This window comes from Leopardus geoffroyi, chromosome C1, assembly GCF_018350155.1.
Source record: "Leopardus geoffroyi isolate Oge1 chromosome C1, O.geoffroyi_Oge1_pat1.0, whole genome shotgun sequence".
In the NCBI taxonomy this organism is placed as follows: domain Eukaryota; kingdom Metazoa; phylum Chordata; class Mammalia; order Carnivora; family Felidae; genus Leopardus; species Leopardus geoffroyi.
In genome coordinates, this window is record NC_059328.1 from 131,786,313 (window position 1) to 131,802,593 (window position 16,281).

At 35.6% G+C, this 16,281-nt stretch overlaps 1 protein-coding gene across 3 annotated transcripts in view; it reads right to left on the bottom strand.

Annotated features, from left to right (window-relative positions):
• LRP1B (LDL receptor related protein 1B) overlaps positions 1-16,281 on the bottom strand; it is a 1,910,230-nt gene that overhangs the window by 113,690 nt on the left and 1,780,259 nt on the right. The window lies entirely within an intron of this gene.

A 16,281-nucleotide genomic window follows, 5' to 3' on the forward strand; every position in this document is an offset into this window, starting at 1 on the left:
CGACCATATGATCCAGTAATTCCACTAAAACACTAATTTTAAAAGATATATGTACCCCTATGTTTACAGCAGCATTATTATTTACAGAAGTCAAGATATGGAAGCAACTTAAATGTCCATCCATGGATGAATGGATAAAGAAGATGTGGTATGTATGTATGTGTGTATATATATGTGTGTGTGTGTATGTATGTATATGTATATATATATATATAATGGAATATTACTCAACCATGAAAAGAATGAAATCTTGCCATTTGTGACAACATGAATGGATCTAGCGGATATAATCTTAAGTGAAATAAGTCAGAGAAAAAATACCATATGATTTCCATTCATATGTAAAATTCAAGAAAAAAAAATGAACAACAACAACAAGAGACAAAAGAAAAACTAGATTCTTAAATATAGACAACAAACTGGTGGATGCTAGAAGGGAAGTGGGCGGGAAGAAGTGATATAGACTAATCATATGATGAACACTGAGTAATGTATGAATTGTTGAATCATTATACTGTACACCTGAAACTAATATAACACTGCATGTTAACTATACTTGAATAAAAATACTGGGCTCTTATACTTCAATGTATCTCATACATCAGATAGATTCAGATTGCAAATATATATGTGTGTGTGTGTGTGTGTGTGTGTGTGTGTGTGTGTGTGTAAATATACATGATACTAAGTTTTATATATCATTTTCCAGTCAGATTCATGAAAATTTCCTACTGTCTTATTACTCCCTAGAAAAACTAACAATTTGATTTCCAAGTCTAAATGGAACCTGGAATAAATAAATGAGGTCACCTTGTAGGATACTTCCTGGGCATTCAACTGACATTCTTTAGATGATAATCAATCTTTCTGTGAGCCTGTCCTTTCAAACAGTACAAGTTGGTTCAATTTTGGAAGACCTGAAAATACATTATGTATGCTAAGATCTTGCCTAAGCAAGACCAATGTTAATATAGTGAAAGTGATGTCTTCTTAATAAAAGAGCTTTCGTTCACCAGGATAATTAAGGAAGGCAGAAGAAAGAGCATGCTTCAAGATTCTGAAATGAAGTTGCAATCCTGGAAATTAAGTATGGTATATTCATAGCCAGAAAAAATGTGTGTTTGAGGGTGTATGTTCGTAGGTGTGTAAGGAAATGGGAAGGGTGTGGTGTAAGATGAGAATGGATACCGTGCAGAGGCTAATAAACCAATGATTTTTATTTATTTTTTTTAAGTTTATTTATTTTTGAGAGAGAAAGGGAGGGAGCGAGCAAGCCAGCATGAGTGGGGGAGAGGCAGGGGGTGCAGAGCATTTTAAGCAGGCTCTTCGCTGACTTCAGAGAACTCAAAGCGGGACTCAAACTCATGAACCGTGAGATCATGACCTGAGCTGAAGTTGGGTGCTTAACAACTGAGCCACCCAGGGCCCCTAAACCAATGATTTTTCAATGGAAATCCATTGGAAGGATTGAAGTGGGGAGATATGATTATATTAATGTTTTAAGATTATTTTGGCTATGGTGTGGAGAATCGCTTAGGACTGGGGACCAGAAATGGATATAGGATAATCAGAGGAGGTTTACTCAATGGGCCTCAGAAAGGAGAATGTGGAATCACAATCTAAATTTTTGTGAGACAAAAGTAGTTAAAAATGGGATATATCTAGAGATAAAAATATTTGATCTTGGGATGAATACTGAGGATGAGAAGAAAAACTTGTAAAGTATAACTTTCAAGATCAATATACTATTCCAATGTATACCAAAGATTTTCAAGTAATTTATTGCTTGTAACCTCTTAAAAATTATGTAACTGCTTTAGGACAGGCTCTGCTCTAGATGTTACAATTACATATAGTAGTGGCCAAAACAGCAAAAATATCTGCCATGGGAATTTACTTCTAGCAAGTTAAGGTACAGAGTAGATAATAAACATAATAGATGAGTAAATAATACAGCAGTTTATCAAAGATATGCACTATGAGAATGGAAAAACAAAAAAAGAGTACGGTGTTGAGGATCCAGAATGGGAGGACAATAGATTGCAACTATCAGTATATCATGTATTCAGAAGATGATATTTGAGCAAATTCATGAAGGAATTCAGGAATTGAGCCATGTAGGATATCTGGCTGAAGAACATTTAGACCAAGAGAACATTCCAGAAAAGGCCTTACATTAGTAGGTACTGATGGATTTTATAAATACCAAATACCAAAGCATCCCTGGAGAAGAGTGAGTAAGGGAAAAGTTAATAGGAAATGAAGTCAGAGAAGTAACAGGAGACTAGATCTCTTAAACCCTTGTAAGATATTGTGAGCAATTTATCTTTTGCAATGGGGGGCCACTAGGTATCTTTGATTAGAGATGTCATGTGATCTAATTTGTGTCTTAGAAGGAGAATTCTGGCGACTGTGTGGTGAGTAAGAAGAAAAGCAAGACCAGTTAAGAGTCTATTGCACTAAATCAGAAGAAAGATGATAGTGGTTCAAAAGTAGGTACTTGCAGTCAAGCTGACATAAGGTAGTTAGCTCCTAGACAGAAGTTACATATGATTGCCTGATTTTGGAATTATGAGAGAAGAAGGATCAATATTGACTCCAAAATTTTTACTCTGAGAATCTGCAAAATGGATGTGCCATTAAATGAGATTGGGGAAGCAGTTTTTGTGAATTATGAGAGATTTATTTTTAGGCATGCTACTTTGGGAACATTTTTTAAAATCCAAAAGAAAAAGCAAAGTAAGTAGTTGAACAAAACCTGATATCAATTTGGTAATTGTTAGGATGTGGATATGTGTTAAACCATGACACTATATAAAATCTGTAAGGAAGTGCAGAAAGGTAGCAAGAAGAGATCAAGGTTGGGGCCTATAGGTATTCTAATATTAAGAGAGAAGGGAAAATAAGATAAAATAATAAAAGAATAACTATGTTGATGATTCATCTTACAATCATTTTGTATTTCGGCATTATTATTACATAAAATGAGGTAACAAACAAAAAATCTACCTAAAGTTTAATTGGAGAGACTGATATTATTAAGATGTAGAAAAAGGTTTCTCAACTACTGATCTTTTAGAATAATTCCATGTTGTGAGAGACTAGCCTATGTAGAGTGTTAAGCAGCCTCCCTGACCTCTACCATATTCACATGATGCCAGCAGTACTCCTCAGTTGGGACAATAAAAAATATCTCCAGACATTGCCAAATGTCCCCTGGGGTGGGAGATCATCCCCATTTGAGGACCACTGATGCAGAACCACGGACTGTTCTCTGATGTCTGCTTCCTCTATGACTTTCAGCATTTGTCAATGTCTTTAATTAATATCTGTCACAAAACTTACTGAATAGTTCTTTGTCCTCATACTTGATCTTTGGCAGTGCTAGAAATATAATTGCAATCTCCTTCTCAAAATACTCTCTTCTCTTAGTTTCTGTGTCTCTACATTCTCTTGTATTCTCCTAATACACTTCACACTCACTGTCATCATTTTAATCTGCCTTCAGAGCTTGGTTCTGAGTGCTTCTTTACTTCACCTGTACTCTCTTCCTGGTTCTAGATATCTCCTCTATTCTTCTATTTCTGAAGGTATATCTCCAGTCCAGAGACTAAGATCAAGACTTGAATACATCACTGGCTATTTGGCAACTCACTTGGGTCTCTTACAGCCTCTCACTTAGATCTCATGACTAAAACTGAACCCATAGTTTACCATTTTCACAATCCATCAATTTGTAAAATCTAGGTCTTGAGTCCTTCCTATCCTCATTTTCTACATTCATTCTATCTGCAAACATTGTTAGTTTAACTACTCACCTCCTTCCATTTTGAGACTATAATACTGCAACCTACCACTATTTGTGTACCAGGTTGGAGCACAGTCCTCCTATGTGGTCTCTTTCTGTTCCACCTTTCCCCCCACCAAATCCATCCTGTACATAAAAGTGAAATAGTTGTCTTAGACATAAATGACATTACTTCCTCCTCATCTTTTAGGTCTTCGCTCAAATATCCTGTCTTCAAATGGGCCTTTATTGATCACCCTATCCAAAGAAGACTTAGAATATCTGAGTTTTTCTTTCTTGGTCCATTCTGCATTTCCTGCAATATAATTTTCAAAATTGGAAGTTTTGGCATTTATTTATTTATGAGTTCACTTGACTTTGTCTTTGTTCCCCAGAATATAAGCTTTATGAAAATAAGACTCCGTTATCATTTTACATCCCAGGAATGAAAACCAAACCTAACAAACAGAACTCCTTAAATAAAGCTTTGGGTATGGAGAAAACTGGACTGGTTCACTTTAAAATGCTATACAATATATTCAATAATAGCCTCAGAATTATTAGTTGTGGAATCATGTTTTATATAGTCCTTATAAAATTTATATTCAGTAAAATTTTGAGTATTGATTACAACTGTTACAGAACCATTTAACTCCACTCAGTACGTATTGCTAAGTGTCTGTCTTATGCAATCAACAATAATCAAGCCACAAAATGGCAATAATTTAATGGTTTGATAGTTTTAGATTTCTTCCAAAGTAATCATAATAAATGATTGTAATTGTTAACTGTTTGAATAAACTCAGATGGCTTGAAAAGTATTCTTACCAAGTGAATAGACAATTTCACGATAGAGTTTATAATAATACAAATTTATAATAATAAAGAAAATAAATTAAAAAATGAAAAAAAAAACTATCAATTTCTACTAGTATTCCAAGCTCCTAAAACAAGACTTTGAAGTTTTTGCTAAAATATGTACACACATACACACACATACACTTATGTGTGGTTACATATGCACACCTAATGCACACCTAATGTGTGTGTGCATGTGTGTGTGTGTGTCTATGTGTCTATGTGTGTGTGATGTACACACAAACCCATATATTGGGTTTGAGGTTTATAGCTACAACTCCAGTTAAAAATTGAAAGCTATTGGGGCATTTGGGTGGCTCAGTCGTTTGAGCGTCTGACTTCGGCTCAGGTCATGATCTCTCTGTCCGTGAGTTCGGGCCCCGCGTCTGGCTGTGTACTGACAGCTCAGAGCCTGGAGCCTGTTTCAGATTCTGTGTCTCCCTCTTGCTCTGCCTCTCCCTCTCTCTCTGTCAAAAATAAACATTAAAAAAAAATAAAAAAAAAAATTGAAACCTATTGGGGTGCCTGGGTATCTCAGTCAGTTAAATGTTCAACTTCGGCTCAGGTCATGATCTCACAGTTCGTGAGTTCCAGCCCCACATGGGGCTGTCTGCTCTCAGCACAGAGCATGCTGTGGATCCTCTATCTCCCTCTCTCTCTGCACCTCCCCCACTTGTGCTCTCAATCTCTCTCAAAAATAAACATTAAAAAAAATTTAAACCTATGAAATAAAACTTAGTTGGATGTTTTCTTAAAAGCTTTCAGGAAAAAATAATTGCTTAATCAACTTGTTGAGGAAAAGATACGATTATTAATGAATAAAAGTGTAAGCATGTTCATTCTGAACATCCTCCTCTGCCACAATAAAGAATATGCCCAAAATGGTATCTCATATTCATTTCTCAAAAATCAGGTAAATCAGATAAACCATTTGTTTTGCTCAGGAATATTTAGCTCTTTAATGGTAAAAATTGAATCTGTATTTTTACAATAATTTTCATTTTTCCAAACATTGACCTACTTTACAGTGCTTGTCATTCTGTACTTTGCTGTACAGCATTTCATACTAGAAATGATAAATTGCCAGAAAGTATGTACAATTGTTGCATAATGCTATCATATTCTGTTCTGACTACTAAAATTTAAATTCAGAAATCTCATTATGCTTTACATATAGATTGAATCATGTCAGCCTTTTAAGTTTTAAATTATTTAATTTTCTTAAAGGAAAAAAAATCCATCCATTTTGTATAGCCCAGGGGGCTAGAAAATCATAAGCATTTCTATCTATAAATAACTTAGCCTGCATTTGAAATTTAAATTTATAATCATAATTAGCATTCAAGCCATTTTCACAGATTACAGAAGACTATTCCCTTCACGACTTCCAAAAAAAGATCGTATTGAAAATTACCTTCCTTTGGAATGGACTTCAGTTAACATTTAGTTGTCTGAGTAAGTCTTCTGATTTCTGATACAACTATTTTCCTACACTTTACTGGGATGGAAATACTCCAATATTTTTAGTAACTGTAAATATGCTTTCAAGACATCCTACTATCACATGGCTAACTTCTTCCATTTGGTTCACTGATAAAGCAGTTTTAAGTAAAAATCCATAGTTTCATTTTTGTAGTTTGCTTTCTTTCACCTATGGATTCAGAGATAGAAACCAATATTCCATATTCAGATTTGGGAAAAATCTTGAGTTTCATTTTCCAAAGGGTGGGGAATTCTCAGGTCAGTATCATTTCTTATTTGCATAAAAACTTAGAAGATGAAATAGATTTCATGCTCATTAAATTATTGGATGACTAGCTGGAGAATGATTAAAAAACAAAATAAAAAAGCAGATACATGGCAGAGTAATTCAGAGGGGTAAAACATCAAATCTTTATACATAAGCTGAATTTCAGAGGAATAAATACAAATTGTCCAAGTAAACAACTAGATAGACATAAACTATGCCATACATTTTTTTGGAAAGCATATATATTTGCTATCTGGAAGAGACTTTAGAAATTTCCTACTTGGATATGATAGTTGTTTTTGGAATAAGTAAGTATAAACTAAGAGATGTAACAGTTAACTCAAGTTAAACTCCAAATTTGGTCACAATATAGCTGAATGGGCATGGATGAGTCATTTAATCATTTGAGAATTCACATTATTCATTAAATTAAGATGTTAAGTCTCTTCAGGGCACCTGCCTGGCTCAGTAGGTTAAGCATTGACTTCGGTTCAGGTCACGATCTCACTGTTACTGAGTTTGAGCCCCTCATTGGGCTTTGTGCTGACAGCTTGGAGCCTGGAGCCTGCTTCTGATTCTGTGTCTCCCTTTCTCTCTGCCCCTCCGCCACTCAACTCTGTCTCTGTCTCTCTTACAAATAAATAACCAGTAAAAAAAAAAAAAAGATGTTAAGTCTCTTGGCTTTGAGAAGATGGCAGAAATTCCTGCATCCCTCAAACATAGCAGTATTGAGGCCAGAACCCTTGGAATATGAGAAATAGAGGCTGCAGAGTGACAAAAAATTCTCTACAGGTAGAAAGAGACAGCTTGGGTGGACAGAGGTGCATGTATGCAAATTGGGAGAGATAAAACGGGCTGTGTAGGCCCAAAGTGGGGAACCCCTTTGGTGGAGAAACAAAAGGAAGAGATTGGCTGTGGAAGCGTGGCATTGTATTTGGACAAGAGGAAAACCTCTCTGTACCAGAGATTGGGGAATGAGAAATATTAAGAGAGCCAGTTTCTACTTTGCAAATAGCCTTAGAAGCTAATGATTGGAGTTTTCAGGGTTGTGTAGTTTCTCTGGACCAGAGCCAGCATGTATTTGTGCCTTGTGGAGAGGGGAACTGGCCCCAGGGCACAAAAGTAATCTCGGGGATGTACTGGGAGAGAACAGTCCCCTCCATTCAGTACTGTGGGAAGTGGGTAGATTACCCCCCCGCCCAGGACAAAAGACCCTGCAAGCACCAGCCAGAGGCCCTTTGTCAACTGGGCAGAGTGTCGGTACTCCAGAACCAGGTCCCTGCAGAGCAGGGTCCTTTAAGACATCAGGTTTTGAATCCCAGCTGAGCACCTAGGAGGTGTGGGAGAATGTGGAGCAGGGCAAGCAGGCTGCCCAGGCTACTCTGTGAGGGCTGCCTAAACACCTTGGTTTGAGACACCCAGTCCAGAGAGGAGAGATTGGGGTGTCTCCATTTTTCTCCCCATTATCAACATAGTGGGGCTTCAGGAAACAGGACAGTGGCCCCCAGTGGAGGTGGCACCCATTTACACCAAACCCTGTGCCAAGTGACTGCTTATCTACCAGAATGGGACTGACACTGACCAAACGAGACAGCCTCTCCTCCAGACCAGCACAGACAGCATAGTCACTGGTTTCCAGACACCAACGGACAACTGTCCTGAGGTTTTGTATGATGTCTGTTTTTTTTTAATTTCTAAATTATTATTATTTATATTTCCTTTTTCTTTTTACTCTATTTCTCTTTTCCCTTCTTTTTCTTTCTGCTCTCTATTTCTTCCTCCTTTGGAATGAGCCTCAGTTTCTGATTTGATTTTTGGTCAATTCTTATTTCATATATATATATATATATATATATATATATATATAGTTTTCATTCTTTGTTTCTCTGTTCTGGTTGTCTGTTTGTTTAATCAGGCATTTTTACTCTATTCTTTTTATACCTTTTCTGTATCTCCTTTATATTCCTCTCTCTCTCTCTGGATTAAGCCTTATAGTTTCTTTGATTCTCTGCCTGGTCTTTTTTTCCACCCCTGTCATTTCTCTCTTTGTGTGGGATAAGGTTTCTTCTCCCACTTTTCTCCTTTCTTCCAGGGTTACTTCAATGAACAAATCAAAGCACACGTGGCGGAAGGTGCAGTCCACCACTACGAGCAGTGAGATAAATCAACCAAAGATTCAACAACAGAGTGCATGCAACCACTCCAAAAACATTGAAATGCCAGGTTCTGGACAGTGTGTGACCCCTTTTTAATATAGTAGTACTCACAGGTACAGGACACATAACAAGCTATTAAAACGCATAAAAGATAAAAAACTAACCAAAATGATGAAATGGAAAAATTCTCTTACAAATAAATTTCAGGAAGAAATGACAGCTAGAGAATTGCTCAAAACAGATATAAACAATATATATGAACAAGAATTTAGAATAATAGTCATAAGACTAATAGCTGGGCTTGAAAAAAAGCATAGAAGATAGCAGAGAATCTATTGCTACAGAGATCAAGGACCTAAAAAATAGTTATGATGAATTAAGAAATGTTATAAATGACATGCAAAATGAACTAGATGCAGTGGTGGAAGAAGCAGAGGAGAGAATAGGTGAAACAGAATAAAATTATGGAAAATGATGAAGCTGAGAAAAAGAGGGAAAGGAAATTACTAGACCACAAGGGGAGAGTTAGAGATCTAAATGATTCAATGAAAGAAAATAATATCCATATCATAGGAGTTACAGAAGAAGAAGAGAGAGAAAGGGACAGAAGGATTATTTGAACAAATTATAGCTGAGAGCTTCCCTAATCTGGGGAAGTATGCAGACATCTAAGTCCAGGAGGCACAAAGAACTCCCTTAAAAATCAACATAAACAGGTCAACACCATGACATGTCATAGTGAAATTGGAAAAATACAAAGATGAAGAGAGAATTCTGAAAGCAGGTAGGGACAATGTGCCTTAACCTACAAGGGTAAACACATAAGGGTAGTAGTAGACCTGTCTACTAAAACTTAGCAAGACAGAAGGGAGTGGCATGAAATACTCAATGTGCTGAATAGGAAAAAAAATGCAGCCAAGAATCCTTTATCCAGAAGGCTGTCATTCAGAACAGAAGGAGAGAGAAAGGCTTTCCCAGACAAACAATATCTAAAGGAGTTCATGACCACTAAACCAGCCATGTAGGAGATCCTAAGGAGTATTCTGTGAGTGGAAAGCAGCGAAGACTACAAAGGACCAGAGGCATCACCTCAAGCATGAAACCTATAGATAACACAATGACACTAAATCCATATCTTTTAATAATCACTCTGAATGGAAATGGACTAAATGCCCCAATCAAAAAACACAGGGTATCAGAATGGATTAAAAAAAAACAGCAGCCATCTATATGCTGCCTACAAGAGACTCATTTTATTATTTAAAAAAAAAAAATAAGGTTTATTTATTTTTTGAGAGAGAGAGAGAGGCAGTGCTTGAGCAGAGAAGGGTCAGAGAGAGAGGAGACACAGAATCCAAAGCAGGCTCCAGGCTCTGAGCTGTCAGCACGAAGCCTGATGCGGGGCTCGAAATCACGAACTGTGAGATCATGACCTGAGCCGAAGTCAGACACTTACCCAACTGAGCCACCCAGCCGCCCATACAAGAGACTCATTTTAGACATGAGGAGACCTGCAGATTGAAAATGAGGGGATGGAGAACCATCTATCATGCTACTGGATGTCAAAAGAAAGCTGCAGTAGCTATACTTATATCAGACACATTAGATTTTTAAAATAAACACTGCAACAAGAGATGAAGAAGGGCATTATATTATAATTACGGGGTCTATCATTCAAGTAGAACTAACAGGTGTAAATTTTTATGCCCCCAACATGGAGGAACCCAAATATATAAATCAATTTATCACAAACATAAATAAATGTATAGATAGCAATACTGTGATTGTAGGGGACTTTAATATTCTGCTTCCAACAACGGACAGATCATCTAGGCAGAAAATCAGTAAGAAAACAGTGGCTCTGAATGACATACTAGACCAGATGGACTTAACAGATATATTCAAGACTTTTCATCCAAAAGCAGCAGAATACACATTCTTCTCTAGTGCATATGGAACATTCTCCAAAATAAATCACATACTGGGTCACAAAACAGCCTTCAACAAATATAAAAGGATTGAGATCCTACAATGCATATTTTCAGATCACAATGCTATGAAGCTTGAAATCAACCACAAGAGAAATTTTGGAAAGCCTCCAAATACATGGAGGTTATAGAACATCCTACTAAAGAATGAATGGGTCAACCAGTAAATTAAAGAAGAAATTAAAAAAAAAAAGATGGAAGCAAATGAAAATGAAAACATGACAGTCCAGACACTTTGGGATGAAGCAAAGGTAGTCCTAAGAGGAAAATACATTGCAATCCAGGCCAATCTCAAGAAACAGGAAAGTTCCCAAATACAAAACCTAACCTCATACCTAAAGGAATTAGAAACACATCAGCAAAGAAAGCCCAAAGCCAGCAGAAGAAGAGAAAAAGTAAATATCAGAGCAGAAATAAACAATATAGAATCAAAAAAAAAAAAAAAAAGAAAAAAAAAGAAACAGTAAAACAGATCAATGAATCTAAGAGCTGGTTTCTTGAAAGAACAAACAACATTAATAAACCTTGAGCCAGACTTCTCAAAAAGAGGACCCAAATAGATAAAATCACAAATGAAAGAGAGATCACAAAAAATCCCTCAGAAATACAAGCAATTATCAGATAATACTATGAAAAATTCTATGCCAACAAACTGGACAACCTGGAAGAAATGGGAAAATTCCTAGACACCCACACACTAACAAGACTCAAACAGGAAGAAACAGAAAAGTTGAACAGACTTATAACCAGCAAAGAAATTGAGTTGGTTATCAAAATCTCCCAACAAATGAGTCATAGGCCAGATTGCTTCTCAGGGGAATTCTACCAGACATTTAAAGCAGAGTTAATACCTATTCTTCTGGGCTGTTTCAAAAAAAAAAAAAAAAAAAAGGAAGGAAGGCTTCTGGACTCATTCTCTGAAGCCAGTATTACCTTGATTCTCAAACCAAAGACCCCACTAAAAAGGAGAGTTAGAGGCCAATATCCCTCATGAACATGGATATAAAAAATTCTCAACAAGATACCAGCAAATCAAATATAGCAGTATATTAAAAGAATTATTCACCATGATCAAGCCCAATCCTGGCTGCAGAGCTGGTTCAATATTTGCAAATCAATCAACATGATACATCACAGTAACAGAAGAAAGGATAAGAACCATATGACCCTTTCAATAGATGGAGAAAAGCACTGGACAAAATACAGCATCTATTCTTAATAAAAACCCTCCAGAAAGTCAGGATAGAAGGAACATAACCTTACATCAAAAAAGACATCTATGAAAGGCCCACAGGTAATATCATCCTAAATGGGGAAAAACTGAGAGCTTTCCCTCTGAGATTAGGAACATGACAGTGATGTCCACTCTCACCACTGTTGTTTAATATAGTGTTGGAAGTCCTAGGCTCTGCAATCAGACAACAAAATGAAATAAAAAGCATCCAAACTGGCAAAGAAAGAAGTCAAACATTCACTTTTCACAGATGACATGATACTCTACACAGAAAACCTGAATGACTCCACCAAAAAACTGCTAGAACTAATACATAAATTCAGCAAGTAGCAGGATATAATTCAACATAAAGAAATCGGTTGCATTTCTACACACCAATAATGAAGCAACAGAAAAAGATCAAGAAATCGATCCGATTTACAACTGCACCAAGAATAATAATATACCTAGGAATAAATCTAACCAAAGAGAAAAGATTTATATGTTGAAAAGTATAGAAAACTAATGAATAAATGAAGAAGACACAAAAAAATGGAAAAACATTCCATGCTAATGGACTGGAATAACAAAAACTGTTAAAATGTCAGGGCTACCAAAAGCAATCTACACCTTCAATGCAATCCCAATCAAAATAGCACCAGCATTCTTCACAGAGCTAGAAGAAAAAATCTAAAATTTGTATAGAACCACAAAAGACCCCAAAATGCCAAAGTTATGTTGAAAAAGACAACCAAAGCTGGAGGTATCACAATCCCAGACTTTAGTCTGTACTACAAAGCTGTAATCATCAAGACAGTCTGGTACTGGAACAAAAACAGACACATAGACCAATGGAATAGATTAGAGAACCCAGAAATGGACCCACAAATGTATGACCAACTAATCTTTGACAAAGCAGGAAAGAATATCCAATGGAAAAAAGTCTCTTCAGCAAATGGTGCTGGGAGAGCTGGGCGGCAACAAGCAGAAGAATGAAACTGTGCCACTTTCTTAAACCATACACGAAAATAAATTCAAAATGGATGAAAGACCTAAAAGTGAGACAGGAAATCATCAAAATCTTAGAGGAGAAAACAGGCAACAACTTCTTTGATCTTGGCTACAGCAAGTTCTCACTTGACATGTCTCCAAAGGCAAGAGAAAAAATGCAAAAATGAACCATTGAGACCTTATCAAGATAAAAAGCTTCTGCACAGCAAAGGAAACAATCAACAAAAGTAAAAGGCAACCAACAGAATGGGAAAAGATATTTGCAAATGATGTATCCAATAAAGGGGTAGTATCAAAAATCTAAAAAGAACTTACCAAACTCAACACCCAAAAAACAAATAATCCAGTGTAGAAATGGGCAAAAGGCATGAATAGACACTTTTTCCAAAGAAGACATCCAGATGGCTAACAGACACATGAAAAGATGCTCAACATCTCTCATGATCAGGGAAATACAAATCAAAACCACATTGAGATACCACCTCACACTGGTTAAGTGGCTAACTATAACAACTCAGGGAATAGCAGATGTTGGCAAGGATGTGGAGAAAGGGGAACACACTTTCTCTGTTGGTGGGAATGCAAACTGGTGCAACCACTCTGGAAAACAGTGTGAGGTTCCTCAAAAAATTAAAAACAGAATTACCCTACGACCCAGCGATTGTACTACTACATATTTATTCAAAGGATACAGGGATGCTGCTTTGAAGGGGCACATGCACCCCAGTATTTACAGTGGCATTATCAACAATAGCCAAACTATGGAAAGAGCCCAAATGTCCATCCATTAATGAATGGATAAAGAAAATGTGGTGTGTGTATGTATGTATATATATACATGGAATACAACTTGGCAGTGAAAAAGAATGAATTTGCAACAACATGGATGGAACTGGAGGAGGGTATTATGCTAAATGAAATAAGTCAGAGAAAGACAGATATCATATGTTTTTACTCATTTGTGGAATTTGAGAAACTTAACAGAAAACGATAGGGGAAGGGAAGGAAAAATAAGTTGCAAACAGAGAGGGAGGCAAACCATAAGAGACTCTTAAACACAGAGACCAAATTGAGGGTTCATAGGGGGACAGTGTGTAGGGGTGGGGAAATGGGTGATGGACTTTGAGAGGGCACTTGTTGGGATGAGCACTTGTTGGGATGTAAGTGATTAATCATAGGAATCTACTCCCAAAGCCAAGACTATACTGTATATGCTGTATGTTAGGTAACTTGACAATAAATTATTAAAAAAGAAAGATGTTAAGAATGGACTTATTCTATATTTATAATATTAAGGTATCAGGGTTACAAAAGAGATTTAGGAAGTGAAGTTAAAAGATTTCCCTCATCTGTATAGCCTTAAGTTTTGTTTTGTTTGCAGTGTGTTGGTTGGAATTTCTATGGAGTGCTCAATGTCTAGAACATGGCCCTAAAACTCATGGCTCAGAGTTTCCAATCTTCAAATCATGACATTTAATCAGCTATGATGGAATCCTAGAAAATGTACCTAGTAAATACTGTTAGCTGTGGGTAGGTCTGAAGAAAGAGAGAAAAACAAAGCCTAGATGATACAACACACGTAATCACTTCCATTAAAAGATAAAATGAGGTTTCACATCCTATGAGGAAAACGTTAATCAATAGCTTTACCATTAGTTACAAAAGATTCTATAGTACAGTCATAAAATTAAAAATTAAAATATTAAAATATATACACATCAACATATAATATACACATAAAACACATATATTTATATATTTTTATGTTTAAGAATAAAATCTTAATTACCAAACAGTAATCAAATTTGGTTTCTGATCTACAATAAACTCTGCTTACTAGAAGACATTGATTATAATTAATCTCCCCAAGGACAAAACTAAAATAACTATCAAATAAGCTTTACTGAAAAAATTGTATCAAATTCAAGATATATTTTTAGAAAATAAAATTCAGACAAAAGTAAGTTACAAATAATTTTTCATGTGATAATATGCATCATAGAGAAAATTATCTTGTCAATTATCATCAACATCATGGTCATCATCGGCATCGTCATCATGTTAATAGCAATCATCTATATAGTGCTTATTATGTGCCAAGAACTATTAATACTAACATAATACAGTACATGTGTGTATATGTATATATATATATTCCTCACTAAAACCTCATGAAATAGAGAGGGCAGAGAAGCTAAAAGGCTAATAAGCAATAAGAACAAAATTAAAACCCAGGCAATGTAACTCCACAGTACATACTCTTTATCACTTCATTTTTATAAGAGATGAAATGGTACCATAGGAGCAATGTTGTTGCAAAGCAGATTTGTGTTTTATGGATACAGAAAGCTAAAGCTAGTTAAGACTGACCAACTTTTGGCTGATAGCAAGTGAGTGAGTGAAGAAAGACAGAGTGATCTAGTAAATTTCTTGGCTTTCTCCTAGAACTGTTCTTAATAGAACTAAAGGTGGTATATAAAACAGTGTTTTGGTGTGGAAGGAGTTGAAGAAACAACTCTGATGCATATGGATTTTTACTCAAGTTAATTTAATCTAAGCTGATTTACAAAGTTAATATGACTTCATTTAAAACCAGATTATTGTGATCTACCTGATAAAAATACCTTCCAAATCTCATTCAAATGCCATTCATGAAGTTCAAATTTTTATGGTAGATACCACTGTAAAAGATAGTAAAGTCTTCCAGATAGGTGCTTCTGATTCTTTTCAAATACAAAGCTTCAATTATATCCTACTGTTTTAGCACTTGACTTTTTGGTTGTATGGGAATGGGCCATGCCCCATAAAAATAAGTATTTATCTGTCAATTTTCTCCCAGGTTACTTCAAAATAGAAAATACACAATAAATTGACATGCCCTAAAACAAACAAACAAAAAAAGGATAGTGTACAACCACAGATCTAAACAAATGTTCTAGTTTATTTTTTCTCAAAAGGAATACCACGATAATCAACATGTCCATCATATACCAGCAAAAAATATTGCTCTGTTTTGGATGTTCCCTGAAATATAGTTGTCAAGAGTCAGAAGAAATGGTTACACAATTGAGTTGATTTCTTGCCCTAGAAGAGAAGTATATTTCTGATATTGTTAAAAATGAAACAATATTCCCTGCATATTTTTGGCAGTTTATTTTCTAATGTGAAAAAGTAATGATACCCAACCTCATCTCATGATGAAAAAAACTCACATCATAATATAATGTTAAATAATACAAAATATAAAATGCACTAGAAGTAACAGGTATTATTCATTACTATTCTTGTATAGCTAAAGCAAATGTATTAAAACAAAAACATAGTATCATACAATTAAATCATATGCAGCTGTGAGAATAAATGAGTAGGGAAGTGTTTTATTTTTATACAGGGAGAATATTGGGAAAAATTATTGAATGTATTAGTTACCTCCTATAGTCAGATATTGTGATAGATAAAAAACAAAAACAAAAACAAAAACAAAAAAAGCAGGAAGGTGGAAAGGTATGAGCCTTCAA